Source organism: Rousettus aegyptiacus, unplaced genomic scaffold, assembly GCF_014176215.1.
Source record: "Rousettus aegyptiacus isolate mRouAeg1 unplaced genomic scaffold, mRouAeg1.p scaffold_m13_p_2, whole genome shotgun sequence".
Lineage (NCBI taxonomy): Eukaryota > Metazoa > Chordata > Mammalia > Chiroptera > Pteropodidae > Rousettus > Rousettus aegyptiacus.
The window spans coordinates 12348458-12360830 of NW_023416295.1; positions in this window are offsets into that span (position 1 = coordinate 12348458).

Sequence of the window (12373 nt, forward strand, 5' to 3'; positions counted from 1 at the left end):
TCTAGCGGCGATGTTCATTTCTTCTATCCCACTATGCTGTTTCCCAACATATAAAAGATAGAAAAGTGTATGAATTTTCATGTTCTTAATTAAATATTTTAAGCCTCTACAGGAAAGATTTTTCCAGAAAGAAAAAAAAATTTTCGATATTATTTGTCACTTCCCCTAGTATCTAGTTTGCTACACTCAGTCATGAATTCTAACTTAAACTAGAAGGTTCAAGTATTTTTTTTAATCCCAATCTGGTATTTAAATAACAAGACAGTAACACCAATATTATCTTATTTTCTTTTGACCTGAAGTATTTGGAGATTTAAGAACAAAACAAATTTAAGACTAAATACACTGCCTTTTTTTTCTCCCTTTCCTCAGATCAAAATAGCTCATCCCCCCATTTGTTGTCTCTGCATTTCTCTCCTTTTGCACAAACATGTCTTACAGACTTCGAAAAATTGAAGTTTGGTCTTTTCATATTCTTAAAATGCTAAATGCTCCTTGGAGGACTTCATATAAAGAACAAGTCACCTTTCTTTAGAAACATGAATAATCATTTTCTTTTCAGACAGCTGTCTCAAAAGACCTTGCTATTGCATACCTTGTAAGTTGAAGAAATAACATTTCTATGAAAATAAATGACCAAAGCCACTTCAGAAAGCAGCAGACTTCAAACAACTTGGTAATTTGTAGACCCCTCTGACATCCCAAGTGCATAATGGATTTGCAAAGACATTGAAGATTAAGTAAATTGACTACGAAGTCACAACTCTATTTAAACATTTTTCCTTTAAAATCTTTATTTTTTGGAAAATACATTTGCTGATAAATATTCCCCAAGAAACCACTGTGGTTTACATCTCTGTCCCAGGTTGTCTATCTATCCAAAAGACGCAGTTGATAAAACCCACAGGCTGAAGGCTAAACAGCCCTTGTGGGTCTTAGAGTCCTATTTAAAACAAAACAAAACAAAACAAAACAACTTTAAATATTCTGGGAGGTTTCTTAGAATAACATTCTGGAAAGGGTATTTTCTGCTTGTGTTATCATTATAGGCATTGGAAAGAAATCCGGAATGCATCCAAAAATGAAACATTTGAGGCTTCTGTTCCGGTGATGGGGCCATTTTATTGAGTACCGTCACCCACGTTGAATTTATGGGCACCAGCAGACAGCCAGGGACTGTAAATCCTGAGGCCTGCTTATTAGAACCCGAGCACATTTGACAATGCACATAATTAATGGTCATTTGCTAAGAGTGTTTTGGGGGATTTTATTCAAACAAAGTAAAAAAAGAAACACATTAAATATTAGTCCTGTTATATATTATGAGACATTATATCCATTTGTGTGGCCATAAGTCATTTAGTTATGAATATTTAAGAAGAGTAAGAAAGTGATACTCTATGTACACTCTGAGATAATATTGTCTTAGTATTTGATTACAGGCATGGTGTCCTTAATGGACAGATTCATGCTCCATATCCAATGTCCAGTTGGAGCTGGGACAGTAAGGAATAGTAATGGGAGTATAGCAGACCAAGATCAGCCAGAGTTCAGGAGTGTGAAATTGATGATGAAATAAGACTTTTACTGGCTTCATCAGAAAACTCTCTTTGTCTCTTTTATTGCAATGTTTTCCAGTGAACGTTATTTTTGCTCTAGTGTGGGTGTTTGTGTGTGTGTGTGTGTGCGCACGTGTGTGCATGTGTGCATGCATATATATTTTTGAGGGAAGGTATTAATATTATGTGGCCTGGTTTGACTATCTGTTAATTGAGTCACAGAAAAAAGAAGGCAGTGGTGGCTACTGTGAGATTGGCAGAATTAATTTATTAAAAAAACTAGGAGATTTACTTTTTTTGAATAGCTATGAAGAGTCATTGTGATTTGAGTTAAACCAGAGCTGAATCTTTGTCTCCATATACAGGTAAAGTAGAAACTAAAAAAAAAATTTGAAAGTGCAGATGGGCGAATGAAGAAAACAGAAAGCAATATTGCTTGGGAAATTCAGATACCCAAAACTGGCTTTGTGGAATGATAAGAGTCATGGGCCTTGTTTTAAGTGCTGACTGCCATGGAAATGCCATGTGATTTGGGACAAACCACTTAAACTTTCTGGCCTCGGTGTACAATTTTAAAAAATGAAGGAAAATCAATCATTAAAATCACTAAGAACTTCCTAATTGCACATATTTATGATTCCAAGTGGATACTTTCAGGAAACACACAATCACTCACACACACACACACACACACACGGATTTTTTTTTTTGTCCTAATGATTCATATAATTGTTTTACATCTCTGGTTTAGTAGACGAAGTCATGCTGTGTCTCACTGCTACTGTATATCATTCCAGGTGCAAAATCTAAGCATTTACTGTCTGCCTGGGAAGAAAAAAGGATCTAAAAGAAAATTATTTGAGCTAATACAAGCAAACTTTGGGAGAGCTTTAAAAATATCTTTTAAAAACTTGAGCTGAACTTTAAAGTTTAGCTGAAGAAAGGTAAAGACTTTAAATTTGTTGAGACAGGTTAATGCATACAACTTTGGTAAGCAAATTGACGTCTTTGGGATTGTTGTTGATATTTCTTATTAGTTTCTGGATGCCAAGAGTGGGAAACTTGGAACTCAGGACTGCTATAGCTCCAATGTTACTTTGTATCTATGAGTTTTTTAATTCATGACAATTTAAACATAATACTCCAAATGAAAGTTTTGAGAGTTAAGCTATATAATTTTTTAATTTAAATGTAGTGACAGATAAATAGGTAATTTTGTCCTGTTTTGTGCCAATTATTTAAGGAGAATCTATATATTTTTATCAGTATCTACCTCTGCTCGTCTACAGACCTCAACCCCTCATTATAAGATTCATTAAGGGTGAGATAAGGGGTTAAGCAACTAACGCTTTTTTTATTCTTATTCTTAAAATTTAGACTATTTTTGGATTAGAAATATTCTTTTACTTTTGTGGTCACCCAGAGTCCATATTAAATAGGATGCGGAAGATGATAAAATATGTATTTCAAATTGACACATTCTCACAATTATGAGATCTTTAATCCACTTTAACTATTCAAATTAAAATTTTCACCATTGAACTTAGATGAAAAAATTCACTTTCCTAGAAAATGGTACCCTTGAAATAATTATTCTGTTAATGTGTCTCATTCATGTTTAGCCAAGTTGAAGGAAAAAAATTAGCCAATCTCATATTGTGTTTTTAGTTACATGGGATTTTTTGGGGGGTGGAGTTGGGCAACTGGCACTTGCCCTCATCAGAAGTTGGCAGATAAACCAACAGCTGAGCTTTTCTTCTCTAGGACAGCATTAAGGATGTAGTCCCCAGCTGCCCTTTCATGCAAGCTGGGGTGGGGGTTGGAGGGAAGGCTCAATGTGTTTTAAATAATGCAGCCCAAGCCACTCTGGGCAGTTAGAAATTTATAAGAGAAGGCAGTCATAAAATTTCTCTACTGGTGTGGTTGGAAAAAAGCCATTTTTCAACCTTTGTCTGTCTGTTTCCAGCTCTTAGACACCAAAAGGAGCTAAAAGGAGGCAAGTTGGTGTACCGACTACAGAAGGCAGAAATATTAACATCTGTCAAATCTGAGTGGTGGGTATATGGCCATTTATTACGTTAATCTTTATGTATTTCTGAATGTTTGAGAATTCTCATAATTAAAATGAGTAGGAGTTTCAAATCCTTTTCACCTCACTTTCTAGCTTTGATGGTCTTGGACCAGTTATTTAACTTCTGAGAGCCCCAGCTCCCTCATTGACATAATGTGAATGAATAATAACACCCACCACATGGGATGATCTGAGGATCCCAGACAACATATACAGTGCCTGACCACTGGTTGGTTTCTCTATTGATAGTGGCTGGCACCCAATTTTAAATCAAAACTCAGCTGAGAGAAGCAATCTCCAGGGAAAATGTCTTACAGTTATGCACTGCATCTGCTCTTCCAGATCTTTCTATTTACCTCTGGATTAAGTCAGATCACCAGAAATCTGTGTGTCTGCAACATATCAGCCCGTCAAGATGTTTACACTCTATTGTCCTTGGGAAAGATGCCATGGGCTTTCAGTGGGGAACGCTGTTCGAATACTCCCAGAAAACCTCTGTACACTCCCTGTGAGTGCGCTGTGAGAATGTGATTCACTGCATAACACTTTACTCTGCAGTGCATCCCGTGGGAGATATCCTTGTCTGATCTTAACATCTCAAATAATTGTTTCTTCTGAGTGACTTCTTTGTTTTCTCTTAAAAACTACAGATTGTTTAAATGATTGAGTTTACCTTTCAGGGCTGGTAGCTAAGAACTTGTGAGCCAAATTACATCTGCCCAGATTAGTTGTATGGGTTCTTATGGTATAAAGCTTTGCATTTTCTTGATTCCAAAACTCATTTTATATCTGTACCCTTGATTTTCTGACTTTTTCCATTTATTTTAAATTTATGTCGTATTGATATATTTTAGGTATTCTTATAAAACATCTTAAATTCTTTGGTAGGACAAGTAACCAGGTAGCATATAAGTAAGTCAACAAACAAACAATATATATGAATCATTATTATTGATAATAATAAAAATATGAAGTACAGCTAGGAAGAAAGGATGAAGGCAATAAATGGTTCTGAAGAAGATGACTAATATCATAGCAAAGGCTAAATATTCTTAAAATAACTCATTATCCTAAATATGAGGTTTATTTTAAAAAGAAGTTAATTCCAAAAGTACGAATAGAGTACCTGATATATCTCAGGCACTACTATAGGATATAGTGAAAATGTCACAGTAACAATTTCAGAACACCTCGCAGGGAACAGGAAATTGGTTTTAGAAATTAGAATTTAGGAGTAGGTATAACAGAGGATTGTGAGTGTGAAAAATGAGGCTGGGGGAAGAGTTGTTGGAGTGTTATATATATATATTTTGTAAGGAAAACAGTGAAAATACAAAATGAAAAAAGATACACAAGTTATGTTGCTGTGTGGCAGAGAAATGGTACTGGGCTGGGCTGGATAAGAAATGCCTAAAAAATAGACCACAACTGCAGTATATTTATTAGTCTAAAGTTGTCTCAAACATCCCATTTCCCATCTTGTTTCAGAAGTAAGCCCTCCCTAGAAGATTCACTATTATTCTAGATCTCGGTTGGCCTTTGAAAGCTCTTCAGATGACCTGCAGCAATTTGAGAGTACATTGGTTCTCGGAAAACAATGACAGGCCAAAGTTGGAGGGGGGGGAAGAACCTTTATGTCTTATGTAGAATATTGTTATTTACAAAACTTTTTCACTATTATAACTAGTATGATCTTCTCTAATTGCTTATGGTACAAATATAGCCACTTCTATATATTTTTAAATGACTTGCTTCTGTGCTTACCTAAACTGTTTTCATAAAATCTGTAATTTTCTTTATGGAGTCTACCACCTCAAAATTTTCCAGAAACACCTGTGTCTATTTAGTCTAAAGTCATTTGTACTTTTTTAAGTGCTAAAGAGAGTAGGAGACAGAGAGAAGAAGATAAAAAAGAAAGAAGAAAAAGAAGGGTAGAAGGAATGAGAATTAATCAATCTGCCACTGTTGTTGCTTTTGGTGCCTCAGAGTGTTTCTTTTGAAGGCTGCTCATGCACATCTAAAGATAAGGCTTGTCCATCACTGCTGGAAAAGCTTTGCTCTCCACATCTTTTATAGAATACAATGGTGACACATTTTGGGTATGATTTTGAGCTCCTTAGCTCATACTTCTTTGCTCAGCTATTGTGCTCAAAGCCCACCACTATATCAGCCTGATATCCTCCCTGCCCCTGGACATTGATTTTTGAGTGCTGCCCTAGTCCATATGAACAGTTCTCTTCCCCTCATTTCACTATGAGTAGGGATTGTGGGTCTTGAATTATCCTTTACTAAAGATTCTGAAAGATCCAAATTGATCTTTTCCTCCACAGTAACCAACTTTTCATAAGAGGTCTCAAGGAAAGAGAGTCTTGATTGAGTCATGTAAGATTTTGTAACACATTTTCTCATTGCTTCCTATTGTCTTCCAGACAACGGAAATCTATTTATCCTACATTTGTATGACTGTGGGTCAGACATTTAGAAAACTCTTCCTTGAATAAAAAATGGTCATCTCCAAGGTGACTTGATTTGTATCCCTAGAAACTGGAGGCTGGTATAGTTTTCCTATATGTCTCTCACTTGGTACCACATCCTGTTACCTAATCCAGTGAGAAATCTGTTACTATTTATGTCCATCTCATAGATGCACAAAAGATTCAAAAAGCTTAAGTGAGTTGTTTAAGGTCACACACTGATATATCCGATATTTCAACACAGTGATATAAGCTAATGGAAAGAGGCCTCGGCAATGCAGAAAATTGTAAAGGATATTAATAGTATTGAGTAACAAAGAGTATATACTGGTTAGCTACTTCTGTATTAATGGAATATTTAATGACTATGCATATGGATGTTTTATAAAAATATGGTTTAAAGTATTAGGATATAAAAAGAGAATGGAAGATTTGTTCTGGAAATATTCTTTAAATAAGATCTTGCTCTTTATTGTTTTATAATAAAAACCATGAGAAACTGTAACAAGAAAGCAACAGAACTTATTCTAGAGTTCTTTGAGTCAAACTTTGCAGACAGAAAGATTAAGAGGAGAGGAAGAGGCTTTCTGAGTAGTGAAACATTGAGTCCACATGACATAAACTATAGTTAATAGTTAAAAATAATCAGAGAATCAAAAATATAGAAAGCAAAGACTCTCTGGAGCATGCCATCAGCTACTAGAAATAATGATATCCTTCTTACTACTAATACTGATGGTTGTTGACAACAGCATGAAAGTTGACTAGGTATTCTATCATCAAAAAGAATTAATTGGAATAGGGAAGGATTGCAGTCCCAGACGGATACTCAAGGAGAGCCACATGTACAAACTGAACTGGACGAAGATGGAGGAAGTAGTTTATAGAAGGGAAGAGAGTTAAGGGAAGGAGCTGCTGCAACCATACAGCTCTGTAGTAAACATAGAGTTCTTCCTGTAGGGCTCTGGTGATGACATAAAGTGTAAGAGCTCCTCCCACAGGCTCTAGCTCCTCCCACAGATACTTTGGATTTCTGTCCAGGGTAAGGTCTCTGTCATAAAAATTAACAATGGGCTATTACTTAGTTTTTATAACAGAATTAAAGGTTTTAGTTTCGTTTCTTTTTTTTGAACGAATGAAATCAAAAGCCTTAAGCAAGTGAGAAGGAATTCTGTAGGCATTGCTTAAGGTACCTTTTGATATTGAGTAGGGCTTGGCCATACTAGAACAAATCAAGGCTGCCTGCAAAGGCAGCACACTAAGGGTGTGTCGGGAGGAGGGCAGGGATGGGTGAAGAGAGAGGCAAAGAGGTGGGAGATCTTGGGCCTGTGCTAAAGCAGGCTGTGTGTCCTTTATTAAGTTAAAACTAGTCACATCTGAAGTATGAAATCTTCAGGGAGGCCAAAAAAGCAAGGACAGAAGTCCAGCCTAAAATGAGATGGCCAGAGATGTACCAAGAGACAAATGGATTTGAAGGCTGAGTTAGGAACTCAACAGGTACTCAGTCCATTATTCTTATCAGTTGCTTGGTAATTCTCTTAAAGCTAAAAGCATAGTCTTAAGGTGACAAAACCATGGACACAGATTGACTATGACTCACTTTGAATTCCTTAGCTCTGTCTTTGCCAGGCACTGATCTTGACATTTTGTACAATGTGGAACAAAACAGATAAAATCATTGAGTAATGGAGCTACACGTTTAGAAGAGAAGTTCATACAATAAATGAATAAATCCATTAAGTTATAATAAATGTTATAAAGAAAAGACCAGAATGTTCTGGGAAAACAATAAGGACATGTATTTGTATGGAGTGATCTTATAAGGGATGCTTTTATAAGTTAAGACTTGAATCTGACAGAAAGAGTCAGAAAAGTTTCCTAAGTCAAGGAGGATATTACAAGCAGAGGAACGAGACTAGGCAAAGACCTGGGCCAGGAAAATCCTTGGTGTACTTGAGGAAATCAAGAAAGTCCTCTTCGGAGAGAGGTCAGGGAGAATGGCATGAGATAAAATTCTAGGAAGCCTGGAGCCAGGTCACAAAGAATTCGTAGGCCACTTTGAATGGTTTCAAGAAGTGGAATGAAGTGATTTTACTTGTATTTTGTAAAAATCACTATCTGCTGAAAAGAGAAAATCAAGAACAGAAGCCACCAAACCAATCGTGAGACTCTAATGATGGATAAGATCAGTGGCTTGGATTATAATGAATGTTGTGGAGACAAAAGGAATTGAATTGATTTGGAGTTAGAATTGACATAACCCATCAATATTGCTAAATTGAGGAAATAGAAAGAAAAGGAAGAGATAATAAAGGAGACTGAGGAATACCAACCAGAGAAGCAGGAGGAAAACAGAGATTGGTGCTGTCGATACCACGAGAAAAATGTTTCAAGAACTAGTAATGATCAGAAATAAAGAAGATGAAATTTAAAGACTTCTATGGGATCTGACATATTAGAGGTTATTTATGACTTTAGCCAGAGCAGGTTTGTGGAGAGGTAGTGGCAGAAGATAGTGTTTCTGACCTGAGTGATTGAAATGACAAGAGAGAAAATGAAGGTAAGAGGTGAAATCTAAGTTTAAGCAAAGTTTCACTTTCTTTTATAGATGAGAGTTTCTCATTTGATGTTTAGAGAGTTAAAGTGATGTGCTCCAGATCACCACTTTCAGTAGAATGGGATCAAACTGGGCAATTTTTCAAGTGTTCAATAGCTACATGCTTCTAGCAGCTACCATATTGAACAGCACAGATATAGAACATTTCTATCAGGATAGAATATTTTATTGAACAGCTCTGATGTAATTTATCATTCAAATATAGATATTTCTGAAAGTGAATGGTGACAGCACAATAGACCTAAACTATGACTGTCTTGGGAAAACCAACACATATTGACATCTCAGCTAGACTGACCATTTTAGAAACTTGATTCTAGTCTTTGCATCTCTTAACTGACAAGACATGAGTAAACCAAACGGTCTCAACATCTTTAAACCTTTAGGTGGGTGTAGTAGATAGCTTCTAAAATGACCCCTAATGATCCTCACTTTCCAATATTTCTGGCCACAGTATATCGATAGCACCTGAGTGAGGGTGGGACCTACTGACTCACTTCTAACAATTAGAATATGGCAAAAGGCGTTGGATGGCATTTCCTAGATTAGGTTACTAAAAGACCATAGCTTTCATCTTAAACATTCATGTTTGCTTACTCTGAAGGAAGCCAGTTGTAATGTTGTGATGTGGCTCATGGAGAGGTCCATATGACAAAGAATTGAGGTAGGTCTCTTGTCAACAGACAGCAAGGAACTGAGTCCCTCAGTCCAACAACTAGCAAGGAACTGAAGATTATCAATAACCATGTGAGTGAGCTTGGAAGCAGGTCCTTCTGAAGTCAAGCCTTAGATAAAACTGAATCCCCAGCCAACAGTTTGCAATCTTTTAAGAGACTTTGAATTGGAGGCACCCAGCTAAGACACACCTGCATTTTTGACATGCAGGAACTGGGAGATAATAAATACTTGCTATTTTGGGGTAGTTTATTACACAGCAGTAGATAACTAATACATCTGGGCTACTTAAGGTGTCATTGTAACAAAATTTTAAGGCATTGGATGCTGATATACAAACATTTAACCTCATTGCTCATCTCCCCCAAACTCAATCCCTTTTTCTCTTCTTTTGACTGAAACACAACCAACTTCAATTTATGTTTGCTAAGTAAAATATAATATAATATAATATAATATAATATAATATAATATAATATAATATAATATAATATAATATAAGGCAAGCAAGATTTTCCTCCTTCCACCCATCCGCAGTAGATGGCCAATCTTCAACTTGGGAGAAGAATCACTTCTCTGCATAAACAAACAAATAAATAACAACAACAACAACAACAAAGTCAGAAAACTTTTTGAAAGGGTATTTAAAATAAAAGCCACCCATTTTCTTATGTTCTTTGTTTCCTTCTCTCTTTGAATCTATTTTGCTGTTGTTTCACTCATCGTTTTTCCATGTGTATTGATGGTCACCAAATTATGATCACGGGTCTTTTATCTCGGTTCCCTAAGGTTCATTAAATGAGACTGTTAGTGACCAATGCTACCTGTGTGAGTCTCGAAGCCTCCATCACTAATATTAACTCAGTAACGTTTGATGGAGTTCCAGTCTCACCTAAGAGCATCCCTGACAACTATACCACATATATTTATTTGTTTGAAGACCATGAGGGTGTGTGTTGCCTTTTAAGTGCTCCTTTGCTGTGGTTGCAAATGCCCAGAAAGTCTTGATTAAATCCATTAAAATAGAAGCTGCATACTTTCATTAACCCAAGGGGCAGTATTAGCAAAATTACCCCCAGAAAACTATTTTTTAAAAAGTGAACATATAGAAATAACATGAACATTAACCAGAAGTGAAGGACTGGAATGTTGCGAGACTTGGAATCAATGCTCAGTAAGTGAATATGTTCAGGTATCCCACGCCCATTCAATGTGATTATGGCCAGGACTGAGGATAAAGGTAGACTTTAAGTACCGTGAGACTAATGATAAGTACACATTTCCAGCAAGGAAAATAAAATGCACCAAGAGAAGAAAAACAATTTATGATTCTACTGAGAAAAATAATCAGCAGTCATCTGATGAGGTCAGGACAATAAACACCTAGTCTGACAACGATGGCCTGAGTCACCATGAAAATTAGCCACCTACTTCTGGTACCTCAGGAACAGCACAATTACCACAGCTGGCATCATGAAAAAAAAATTTCAAACAGAGGCTCACAAAATGTTTTCTGTTAAGAATGCTCTTGGCCTATAAATTAAAGTCCCTGTGTTACCTTTTATACAGTAAATGTAAGTGTCCCTTTGGAAATCCTCTCCTTCTGCTCTGTGTAGGCGAGGAAGCTCAGAGACTTGGAAAGGCCCTGAGGGAACAATACATGAAGGTCTCTAGGGATTCCAGAGCCATTTTGGAGAAAACTATTTTTTTAAACCTGAGCAATTTGAGACATGCTTTTATGAAATGGGGAAAAAGAATTTATATAAAATGTAGTAATATGATTCAAAAATACTTTGATAGTCATGATTAGTATGTAGATTCAAGATGATAGAGGTTACCAGAAATGTTATGAGACCAGATGATACATCAGTACTAACTTTCAGGTGGCATAGTGAAGAAGATGAGAAATATATTCTAAAGGGGGGAAATGGAGAAATCCATGAATTTCTCTGGTTCATTAAAAACTTTGGGTATTGAAAAAGGTTTTCTCTAGCATGCATGCAAACATTCCTATTCTGTCTTGTTTATCTTACTCTATATTACTTGGCTAAACTTCTCTTTCTCTCCTCTTCTATTCAAATTTATTTTTCCTTTAACTTTCTTCTCAAGAGCAAAGATTTTCCATGAACTTTAATCTCCCTCATTCCTGCTTATGCTAGATTTTGACAATCACTCTATCCTTGATCTCAAACAGCCTTTTTGGTCAGTATGCTCAAATGTACAACTAACATATTGTTTGTATGAGTGTATATATGTCTGCCTTTGTTCTTTGCTCCTCAACTAAATTGTAAGCTCCCCAAAAGGCAGGAAGTGCTTTACACTTCTCTGTACCCACCTTCTACACCATTAGCTTATCCAAATGCTTCAAACATGGCGGGCACCTTGACCATCATGGCTTATCAAGTGATGAAGCTTTCTGGGCAAAATTAATTCATTAAAAACAAAAATCTCAATATGTCCACCGCCATGCCACCCTCAACAAGCCTGATTCCATCTGATTGTGGAAGCTAAGCCGGGTCAGGCCTGGTTAGTACTTGGATGGGAGACCATTTAGGAAGATCAGGTGCTGTAGGCATAAACAAATTAAAAAATAAGGGATTATAAGGGATTGAAACCTGTGAGGTCAACCGAGGGTTGCCTTGCCTAAAAAAAAGAAAAAAAATCTCATAACATTCAGGTTAGAGGAGGATATATTTGAGATGAATGCGGTTTGTGGGTGTTGTTTAAGTTTTAAAACCCAGTGAAGACATCCTGCCTCTGAATTGCCAGTTTAGAAGCACTGAGGTTACAGGATTGCCCTTATGAGCACAAAGCAGTTATGGGAAGAAACTGTGATGATTAATAGCTTCTAACCACTAGATACGATCCTGCAAAAAGATAAACATTTAGACTGAATAAACATCGAGTGCTTACTCTCTCCTAGGCACTATCGCATTTCATCCTCAGAGACATCTTAGTCCGCATTCATAAATGAGGG